At 45.3% G+C, this 11,870-nt stretch overlaps 1 pseudogene; it reads left to right on the top strand.

The window, feature by feature from the left end:
* Positions 1–7,695: 7,695 nt before the first annotated feature.
* On the top strand, positions 7,696–10,251 carry LOC123083313 (chaperone protein ClpB1-like; annotated as a pseudogene).
* Positions 10,252–11,870: the final 1,619 nt, after the last annotated feature.

Raw genomic sequence — 11,870 nt, 5'->3', positions numbered from 1 at the left:
CTGTTTGTGGTGACTTAACCATGCACATGACTACTCTATGATTTAGCGGTGACTTAATCATGGAAAAAGTATGGTGCGATAACCCGGGTGGCTCAGTGACACAAATTAGACGGTATAAATGTTGGGGAACATAGTAATTTCAAAAAAATCCTACGTACACGCAAGATCATGGTGATGGCATAGCAACGAGAGGGGAGAGTGTTGTCCACGTACCCTCGTAGACCGTAAGCGGAAGCGTTATCACAACGCGGTTGATGTAGTCGTACGTCTTCACGATCCGACCGATCCAAGCACCGAATGTACGGCACCTCCGAGTTCAGCACACGTTCAGCTCGATGACGATCCCCGGGCTCCAATCCAGCAAAGCTTCGGGGATGTCCGTCAGCACGACGGCGTGGTGACGATGATGATGCTCTACCGGCGCAGGGCTTCGCCTAAACTCCGAGACGATATGACCGAGGTGGAATATGGTGGAGGGGGGCACCGCACACGGCTAAGGAACGATCCGTAGATCAACTTGTGTTGTCCCTAGAGGTGCCCCCCCGCCCCAGTATATAAAGGAGCAAGGGGGAGGGGTTCGGCCGACCAGGAAGGGCGCGCCAGGAGGAGTCCTCCTCCCACCAGGAGTAGGACTCCCCCCCTTCCTTGTTGGAGTAGGAGAGAAGGAAAGAGGGGGAGAGGAGGAAGGAAAAGGGGGCTGCACCCCTTGTCCAATTCGGACCAGAGGGGGGCTGCGCACCTCCTTCCTTTCGCCCTCTCTCCTCTATTCCCGTATGGCCCAATAAGGCCCATATACTCCCCGGCGAATTCCCGTAACTCTCCGGTACTCCGAAAAATACCTGAATCACTCGGAACCTTTCCGAAGTCCAAATATAGTCGTCCAATATATCGATCTTTACGTCTCGACCATTTCGAGACTCCTCGTCATGTCCCCGATCTCATCCGGGACTTCGAAATCCTTAGGTACATCAAAACTCATAAACTCATAATATAACTGTCATCGAAACCTTAAGCGTGCGGACCCTACGGGTTCGAGAACAATGTAGACATGACCGAGACACATCTCTGGTCAATAACCAATAGCGGAACCTGGATGCTCATATTGGCTCCCACATATTCTACGAAGATCTTTATCGGTCAGACCGCATAACAACATACGTTGTTCCCTTTGTCATCGGTATGTTACTTGCCCGAGATTCGATCGTCAGCATCTCAATACCTAGTTCAATCTCGTTACCAACAAGTCTCTTTACTCGTTCCGTAATACATCATCCCGCAACTAACTCATTAGTTGCAATGCTTGCAGGGCTTTAAGTGATGTGTATTACCGAGAGGGCCTAGAGATACCTCTCCGACAATCAGAGTAACAAATCCTAATCTCGAAATACGCCAACCCAACATGTACCTTCGGAGACACCTGTAGAGCTCCTTTATAATCACCCAGTTACGTTGTGACGTTTGGTAGCACACAAAGTGTTCCTCCGATAAACGTGAGTTGCATAATCTCATAGTCATAGGAACATGTATATGTCATGAAGAAAGCAGTAGCAATATACTAAACGATCAAGTGCTAAGGCTAATAGAATGGGTCAAGTCAATCACATCATTCTCCTAATGATGTGATCCCGTTAATCAAATGACAACTCTTTTGTCCATGGCTAGGAAACATAACCATCTTTGATAAACGAGCTAGTCAAGTAGAGGCATACTAGTGACACTATGTTTGTCTATGTATTCACACATGTATTATGTTTCTGGTTAATACAATTCTAGCATGAATAATAAACATTTATCATGATATAAGGAAATAAATAATAACTTTATTATTGCCTCTAGGGCATATTTCCTTCAGTCTCCCACTTGCACTAGAGTCAATAATCTAGTTCACATCATCATGTGATTTAACACCAATATTCATATCTGTATATGATTAACACCCATAGTTCACATCGTCATGTGACCAACACCCAAAGGGTATACTAGAGTCAACAATCTAGTTCACATTGCTATGTGATTAACACCCAAAGAGTACTAAGGTATGATCATGTTTTGCTCGTGAGAGAAGTTTAGTCAACGGGTCTGTCATATTACAGAGTCGTATGTATTTTGCAAATATTCTATGTGTACAATGCTTTGCATGGAGCTACTCTAGTTAATTGCTCCCACTTTCAATATGTATCCAGATTGAGACTTAGAGTCATCTGGATCGGTGTAAAAGCTTGCATCGATGTAACTCTTTACAATGAACTCTTTTATCACCTCCATAATCGAGAAACATATCCTTATTCTACTAAGGATAATTTTGACCAATGTCCAGTGATCTACTCCTAGATCACTATTGTACTCCCTTGCCAAACCAGGGCAGAGTATACAATAGGTCTGGTCCATAGCATGGCATACTTTTATAGAACCTATGACTGATGCATAGGGAATGACTTTCATTCTCTTTCTATTTTCTGCCGTGGTCGGGTCTTGAGTCTTACTCAATCTCACATCTTTGCAACACAGGCAAGAACTCTTTCTTTGACTGTTCCATTTTGAACTATTTCAAAATCTTGACAAGGTATGTACTTATTGAAAAACTTATCAAGCGTCTTGATCTATCTCAATAGATCTTGATGCTCAATATATAAGCAGCTTCACCGAGGTCTTTCATTGAAAAACTTTTTATTCAAGTATCCTTTTATGCTATCCAGAAATTCTATATCATTTCCAATCAACAATATGTCTTGCACATATAATATCAGAAATGCTACAGAGCTCCCACTCACTTTCTTGTAAATACAGGCCTTTCCAAAAGTCTGTATAAAACCATATGCTTTGATCAACTCATCAAAGCGTGTATTCCAACTCCGAGATGCTTGCACCAGTCCATTGATGGATCGCTGGAGTTTGCACATTTTGTTAGTACCTTTAGGATTAACAAAACCTTCTGGTTGCATCATATACAACTCTTCTTTAATAAATCCATTAAAGAATGTAGTTTTGACATCCATTTGCCAGATTTCATAACATGTGACAATTGCTAACATGATTCGGACAGACTTAAGCATCGCTACAGTTGAGAAAATCTCATTGTAGTCAACATCTTGAACTTGTCGAAAACCTTTTTGTGACAAGTCGAGCTTTGTAGATAGTAACACTACTATCAATGTCCGTCTTCCTCTTGAAGATCCATGGCTTGCTAATCATCGAGCAAGTCAATCAAAGTCCATACTTTGTTCTCATACATGGATCCTATCTCATATTTCATGGCCTCAAGCCATTTCGCGGAATCTGGGCTCATCATCGCTTCCTCATAGTTCGTAGGTTCATCATGGTCTAGTAACATGACTTCTAGAACGGGATTACCGTACCACTTTGGTGTGGATCTTATTCTGGAAGACCTACGAGGTTCGGCCATTTCGAGACTCCTCGTCTTGTCCCCGATCTTATCCGGGACTTCGAACTCCTTCGGTACATCAAAACTCATAAACTCATAATATAACTGTCATCGAAACCTTAAGCGTGCGGACCCTACGGGTTCGAGAACAATGTAGACATGACCGAGACACGTCTCTGGTCAATAACCAATAGCGGAACCTGGATGCTCATATTGGCTCCCACATATTCTACGAAGATCTTTATCGGTCAGACCGCATAACAACATACGTTGTTCCCTTTGTCATCGGTATGTTACTTGCCCGAGATTCGATCGTCGGTATCTCAATACCTAGTTCAATCTCGTTACCGACAAGTCTCTTTACTCGTTCCGTAATACATCATCCCGCAACTAACTCATTAGTTGCAATGCTTGCAAGGCTTTAAGTGATGTGTATTACCGAGAGGGCCCAGAGATACCTCTCCGACAATCGGAGTGACAAATCCTAATCTCGAAATACGCCAACCCAACATGTACCTTCGGAGACACCTGTAGAGCTCCTTTATAATCACCCAGTTACGTTGTGACGTTTGGTAGCACACAAAGTGTTCCTCTGATAAACGGGAGTTGCATAATCTCATAGTCATAGGAACATGTATATGTCATGAAGAAAGCAGTAGCAATATACTAAACGATCAAGTGCTAAGGCTAACGGAATGGGTCAAGTCAATCACATCATTCTCCTAGTGATGTGATTCCGTTAATCAAATGACAACTCTTTTGTCCATTGCTAGGAAACATAACCATCTTTGATAAACAAGCTAGTCAAGTAGACGCATACTAGTGACACTATGTTTGTCTATGTATTCACACATGTATTATGTTTCTGGTTAATACAATTCTAGCATGAATAATAAACATTTATCATGATATAAGGAAATAAATAATAACTTTATTATTGCCTCTAGGGCATATTTCCTTCAATAAAACATAGAGAAAGGTATATTTTTTGTCCCTTGATTCTGGACGAAGTCTAGATTTAGTCCCTCAACTATGAAACTAGACAACTTGCACCTTCAACTCTAAAAACCGGACAAGCTAAGTCCCTCTCCTGATTGCAAGTGGTTTCGCAATGACATGGCGTGGTTTTGACCGGGTCAGCGTCCACATGGCATCCTGGTGGATCTTCTTCTTCCTTCTGTTTCTTCAGCTAGGCACTTGGTCGAGCAGTTGCCGTGCATCAAGCAGCAGGAGCAGGACGTGGCCATGGAAGCCTCTGGTCCTGGCGACCTCGGTAAGGCCGCTCCGCAAGGTCGGCGTCTCGCTGGCGTGGTAGCTCATGGCGGTGGCCGACGACGCGCTGAAGACCACCTGCGCATCCGACGGCATCCACTTGCCCGCTCCAGGTGCTCCTTCCCTGAGCTCTCGTACTCGCTCCAGCCGACAGCCATGACCGATCGGATGCGGCGCGGCTGCGGCTAGCTGAGTTGCAGCGACGACAGAGCTCGAGGGAGGCACGATGGCAGACATGACGGTGTCCTCCGAGTTGGGCTTGGGCGAGCAGTTCGGGAACATGCCATCGGGCGCTGCTTCGCGCCGTCTCTGCGTTGGGATCCCAGAATCCAAGAGTCGTGCCCCTGCTCGGCCTCGTGTCACTTTGAACTGGTGAAAACAACCGTGAGTCAGCCTGGATACCGCTCGAGGGACAAAATTAGTCCGGTTTCAATAGATGAGGGCGCAAGTTGTCCGGTTTCGCGGTTGAGGGACCAAATCTAGACTTTGCCAAGACTTGAGGGACGAAAAGTATACTTTTCTCTAAAACATATATCCATATGACTGCAACATGCGAAAGCATGCTGGCACAACACAATGGTGTAATTGAAGTGGCGATGGGCAACCCATAAGGCACTACATATCAGACAGACTAATCTATTTTCCACTGGTATGATGGAGCATTTAGATGATGGCTGATAACAGTATGGTATTGTAGACATGTTTTTTAGTCAGATCAAATGTGTTGTGTAGAAAAGAGTGCTCTAGCTAGAAATAAAGTGTCAAGCCACCTTCTCTTCAGCATAAACAAACAGAAACCCTAGTTCTGTGTATTCTACATGATCACGTTATTTAGATAGATTCAGAGCAGCAAGCTATACATGATCTACCTTGCTTGCCGGGGATACGGTCGAACCGAGATTAATAGACCTTCTAGCAGATACATATTATCATGTCGAATTAACTTCATTGCTTCACAAATCAGTCTAATCCTGTAATTGTCACAATCAAATCTGCAAGCATAATAGAGCAAACCTGCCTCTGAATCTCAACTGGAAGTAAAGCTCAGGGACGACATGTCCGTGCCGACTGCGACCTGGACTCTGTTGCCAAAGTCAAGCTTTAGTAGCCACCTTCGACATGTTCGCTACACGCTGCCACCCGCACTCATCCATGTGCAGGTAGTCTGGCTTCACCAACCGCCACCGAAATGCTCTATCCATTGAGGGCGCCGATGAGGAAGCTGATGACGACCCTGCAAACCGAAAATGATTTGCTCACTTGGAACTACAAGAGGATATGATGTCCTTGTAATGACTATTGAGCACAAACATCAATATTCATAGAACCAGGTCAGAGAATATATAGGAAGTTGCAGGAATTGATTTGCGCAGATCTATTGGCTAACCTGATGCAAACAAAGTAAGAAACAATGCAATATTCCTGCACAGTAAGTGCAGCAATGCATCATTGGGTCGCTGAGTACGGTTGTGCAAGTAATACTTACACTACAGAATTGATTGTACAGCATATGGAGTGCCTGTCAAGCTGGCCACCCCACACGTCGCTGCCATCTCAAGTGCACGCTGATGTCTAAGAGCATCTCCAGCCGCCCCCCGAGCCCCCCCCCCCCCCCCCCCCCTCAAGGAGCCCTTTTTCTTCGCCGGCGACGTAAAAAGGCCATAAATCGGCCCAGCCGAGCCCCCCAAGCAACCCCAGCACCTCAAAAAAGCGCCGGCGAACCCAGGGCAAACCCAGTGCGTCAGGGGGCTGTTGGGGGCGCCGGCGGAAGCAACTATCAATCCTATTCCCCCACGCGTCCTTTTTCTCAGTGATTGTCCTGGGGGCAGCCACAGCGGGGCACCCACGGCTGGAAAACGGTACTCGCCGTCCCCCCGGCGGAAGCGTTTTGCCCCCCAGGACGTGCTTTTTTTGGTCCGGCGATTGTCCTGGGGGGCTCCAACGGCTGGAGATGCCCTAACTCCAGCAGATGTCACTCTCGCTGGCTGCAAGGGTGCCGCACCAGCATATGGCCACAACCAGGAGATGGAGCTGCCCAGGAAATGCACGGAAGGCGATGGTGGAGCCAAGCAGAGGCGCGGGAGTCTGCATTGGCCAACAACTCCATGGTCGTTGAGGCTTCTACAGCAGCCACCGTCGCCGGTTACAACTGTGCCACCGCAGCAGCAGGGGCATGTGCAGGAGGCGGGGCCGGTCGTGAGGCGACGAAGGAGCAATCCGAGGGTTCGGGAGGCCGCATGGATGGGATGACGGCGGCGAAGGTGGATGCGACGGAGCTCAGTCTGTGGTGCTTGGGGATCGATTCGGGATCTGTGGCACGGGAGGATGATGGGTGGCGACGGCGACGTAGATGAGGAGTGGTGGCAAATAAAATCACAGGCGGTGGCATGCGTTTTCTACCGCAAATACATTGTCAGGTACACCATTTTTTTTTAAAAAAAGGTTAAAATCCCCGGCCTCTGTATCAATCGATGCATATGGTCATCTTTATTTATTATTCTACCAAGGTCTAACAAAAACATACATGCCACCCGAAACCACCACTCACACCTATAGAACTCGATAATGTGGAGTGCTCTCACTGTCATATCTAAACCGGTGTCATCGCCGACCCATCCACATAACGTATCGGAACGAACAACCGGTGCAGCAGACCTAAAGTGTACACCACATAAACACGTTTTAGACGACGCCATCATCATCGGACCGCTGACCCATCTTCAGGAGAGACATAGCCACCACTGCCCCTTGCTATATCTCTCGTCGCCCACATGAAAGAGATATAGCCACCACTGCCCCGTGATGCCCGCGGGAGAGCCACCCATGCTAGGGGACTACAAAACTCTCAGTCAAATTGCCTACCTAAAAGCGACGCACCGATTTTTTTTTAAACTAATGCATCCAGGGCACCAATAATAGGAGTCCAGGTCGTTTGGAGTCGTGCGCACGTACGTATACCCTATCTGTCTGTGCGTAGGGTTCAATAGCTAGTATATATCGATGGAGTCCAACAGAACAATTCTTCTTCCGCGACTGCTCTTTCTTCCTCGGCACGTCAAACATGTTGCGGAAGGACGAGGTGGCCGCGATCCTCTCCGGCGGCGCTTTCGTCTGGTCAGCGTGGAAGTTATACAACGCTGACGCCGATCTGTTGCCTCGCTTCCCCTTCAGACTCACGATCTTGGACGCCAACAGTGTTGATCCGGTCATCGGCCGCGACAACGAGATCGACCGCATCATCTGCATCCTCTGCCGCCGGACCAAGAACTGTGCCGCGCTCGTCGGAGCCGCGGGAGTCGGCAAGACCGCCATCGTCGAGGGCCTCGCCCGACGCATCGCCGCCGGGACCGTCCCCGACCTTCTCCTTGGAGCGCGCGTCGCGGTGCTCGATGTCGGGGCGATGATCGCTGGGACCTCGTTGCGCGGCCAGTTCGAGCAGCACTTGAAGGAGGCCATCAAGCAGGCCGAGGATGAAGGCAGTAAATTGATCCTCTTCATCGACGAGATGCATATGCTTATTGGCGCAGGCGATCGAAGCGGCACCGCCGACGCGGCTAACATCCTCAAGCCGGCGTTGGCCCGAGGCCGCCTCCGTTGCGTGGGTGCTACCACCTCTCAGGAGTATTACAAGTACATTGAGTGGGATGCGGCGCTTGAGCGGCGGTTCCAGAAGGTTGAAATCGGAGAACCGAGCATGCAAACCACCGTCGCCATCCTGCAGGGGTTGAAGCAGAAGTACCAAGAGCACCATGGCTTGAAAATCGATGACGAGGCTCTTGTTGCTGCTGTAGAGCTCGCTGCCCGTTATATTACCGGTATGTACGTTAGTGAAATCGTCGAGAATTGGTTTTATTTATTTACTCTTTTAATAAATTGGTGCATGAAGAAAATTATGGACCTTTTTTTTCTTCGTTCCAGGTCGCAAATTCCCTGATAAAGCAATTGATCTCATGGACGAGGCGTGCACTACGGTAAAGTTGCGTGTCAGCAAACAAAGAGAAACGAATGCACCGGGGGAGGTACTGGTTGGTCCAGGCCATGTCACATAGGTCATTCCTAATCACATATTATTATTATTATTATTATTATTATTATTATTATTATTATTATTATTATTATTATTATTATGCTCTTAATTAACATTTTCTAATATTGTTTGAAGATTGTGAGCCGGTGGACTGGAGTTCCTATCACTACACTTGATCAAGAGGAGGAAAAACTGACTCATCTAATAGATAGGCTTCATGAGCGAGTTGTTGGTCAGAATGAAACGGTTAGTTTGATTGCACAAGCAGTGCTACGTTCTAGGGTCGGCATTGATAAATCTGGTCAACCTATATGTTCTTTCCTCTTTTTGGGCTCGATGGGTGTTGGAAAGACAACACTTGCTAAAGCTCTTTCCGAGAAGCTATTTAATAATGAGAAAATGTTAGTTCGTTTTGACATGTCTGAATATGCTAAGAGTGGATCTTTGTTGCGTCTCATTGGAGGACCTCGAAGGTTTGACTTGTACACTTGATGCAAGTGTATTTCATTTTTATGCTTCATCGCCATCATGTCTCACCTTTTCATTTGACTTCCTAAAGCTATGAAGAAGAGGGACAACTCATCGAGATAGTCAGGCGCCGGCCATATAGTGTTATCCTTTTTGACGACATGGATAAGGCAAATCCTTCGATACTCAAGCTTTTTGTTCAACTCCTGAATGATGGTATGTTGGTTGATGGCAAAGGAAGAGACATAGATTTCAAGAATACAATCATTATTATGAGTTCAAATCTAGGATCAGAGCACTTATCTGCTGAAGTGGGAGGAGAAAACACAATGGAAAATGCACGTGATCTTCTCATGAAAGAGGTATGCTAATCAATCCCAAATGGTCCCTTGTAATGTCCTTAGTGATTAATATAATACTTTGTGCAGGTTGAGAAACGTTTCAAGCCTGATCTTAGGAACAAACTGAGCGAGATTGTGATATTTGAGCCGCTTTCACACTATGAACTGAGGGAAATTTTGAAAATCCAAATGAAAAGTATCGTCGGTATGATGGCTAAGAAGCGCATTTCTCTATCTGTGGCAGATGCCGCCTTGGAAGTCATTTTGTCGGAATCACACGACACGGTAAGCATAGCTTCTTACCACAATCAGCGCACGAGAAAGGCATCATATATAGTTTTTAACTGGAAAATATTTATTTGAGTATTTGTTTGTATGACTTGTTAATCCATGCATCCTTCTTGGATGCTCATAGGTGAACGGTGCGAGGCCTATAAAGATGTGGGTAAAGAAGCATGTGACGGTAGTTCTTTCAAATATGTTGGTCAATGGAGAAGCATGTAAAGGTACAACGATCTCCATAGATGCTAGTGACGATAAGAGGGGGTTGAAGTACCGAGTATTGAAGAAGCAGGAGATGGCTGATCCATTAGGCCTGCTACAAGTTATGCTGTAAACATCACTTCTAGAACAAAATAAGATGAAAAGGAAGATGAACTTGCATATACTTGTAGTTTCGCGAAAGAAAAGGACTTGCATATACTTATATATAGCGGCAGCTGATATATGGGTTGTTAGTGATTTACCCAGGTTTTACATGTAACATGACTTTGCTATCTTCCGATCGTTTTGAAATATAGCATCAGATCCGAACGATCGCTTCCATGCATGCCGATGCTAGCGCGGTAGCTTGTTTGCATGGGTGTCTAGGAGTAGCCATAGTTTAATTAGAAGGGCCTAATTACATGCATGTGTAGAAACAAAGTGATGATGTCAGCCTAGATTCCTTTTAAAATTGAAATTTAAAAATGTTTTGCAGCTTAAACCGTGGGCCCAATTGGGAGATTATTTTCAGATAAAAGATTTACTGCGATGAGACTTTCAAAACTAGATCTCATGTTGCTATGTTTTGACGACTTTTTTTGGTAAAATGTTACCATGCTTGTGCTATGTAAATTATTATCTCTGTGTTATATAAGTTGTCATGTAGCTAATAATGTCATTCTAGATTCTTCTATTTTGAAACTTCAAAATGTTTTTTAGCTCAAACCATAAGCCCTGTTAGAGTTGTGTTGAATATTATTGTACAAGGTAAGTTACAGTTGGACTTGGTTTTGGACTGTGTGTAGACAAGGTAGGAGTTGTGTCCTAATAGGACACTTGTATCCTAGGCCTCTCATATATATTGGGGGTAGTCACAAGATGTAATCTATGCCAACATAATAGCACAGGAACGCAGGGGAAGCCGGCGGCATGTGCCGGCGTCCAGGGCGACCGGTGTGCGGTATTGTGCAGGTGTCACGGGGAGGAGCGCCCGTAGTCAAGCCCCAGGGATGTGGCCATATCGGTGAACCTCGTTAACAAATCTCGACATCGACGGAGTGCCTCGGATTTAATCTTACATGCCCGATCAAAAAGTTGTTTTCACATAAAAATCCTCGCGGCGAGACCTTCAAAACTAGATCTCGTGTTGGTATGTTTCGATAATTTTTTGGTCAAAAAGTTACTAGGCCTGCCTAAAGTATTTATCAATTCTGTTATGCGTATATTACCATGCTATTCACATATGAGTTATCGGAGTATTTTAAAAAAAAAACTGGGGTCAAATAGTTACCACGCCTAGGCTATGTGAGTTATCAACTTTGTTATGCGTATATTACCATGCTATTTACGAATGAGTTATCGGGCGGGTTTTTTCAAAACAAAAATCATCGTGTCGAAAGTTATCATGGTGTTTGTATGCGAGTTATCAGCTTTGTTGTGCATATAGAGCAATGTTATTTACACAGACGATATCAGGAGGATCTATGGATAACTACATCGTTAGAAGGTAACTAAAGTATGAGAAGCATGGAACTTTAGCATGATAATGTTAACTTTAACATTAGCACCCTGATAACAAATAGCATGGTAAGGTTGATAACTACATCGTTAGAAGGCTAATAACTACAGTTAAAGCATGGTAAGGTTGATAACTACATCGTTAGAGGGATGATAACTAGAGTGTGAGGGGTATGTTTCCACACCTATTTCTCCCCTAAGTCAAAGTTATCATGTTGTTTTGTACGTAAATAATCAGGTATGCGGTGCGTAAAATTACCACGCTACTATGGATCAACTTACGGGCTGATTGGCATATATTGGTTGAAAATTAGGCAGTTGGAGAGATACTTTTGGCCATTTGTGGTGGGCAATCCTTAGCTAAAGCTTCTTCTTCTCT

The sequence above is a fragment of the Triticum aestivum genome, chromosome 4A, assembly GCF_018294505.1.
Source record: "Triticum aestivum cultivar Chinese Spring chromosome 4A, IWGSC CS RefSeq v2.1, whole genome shotgun sequence".
Lineage (NCBI taxonomy): Eukaryota > Viridiplantae > Streptophyta > Magnoliopsida > Poales > Poaceae > Triticum > Triticum aestivum.
Note: the sequence above shows the minus strand (reverse complement) of the source record. Positions and strands in the feature narration are given on the sequence as shown.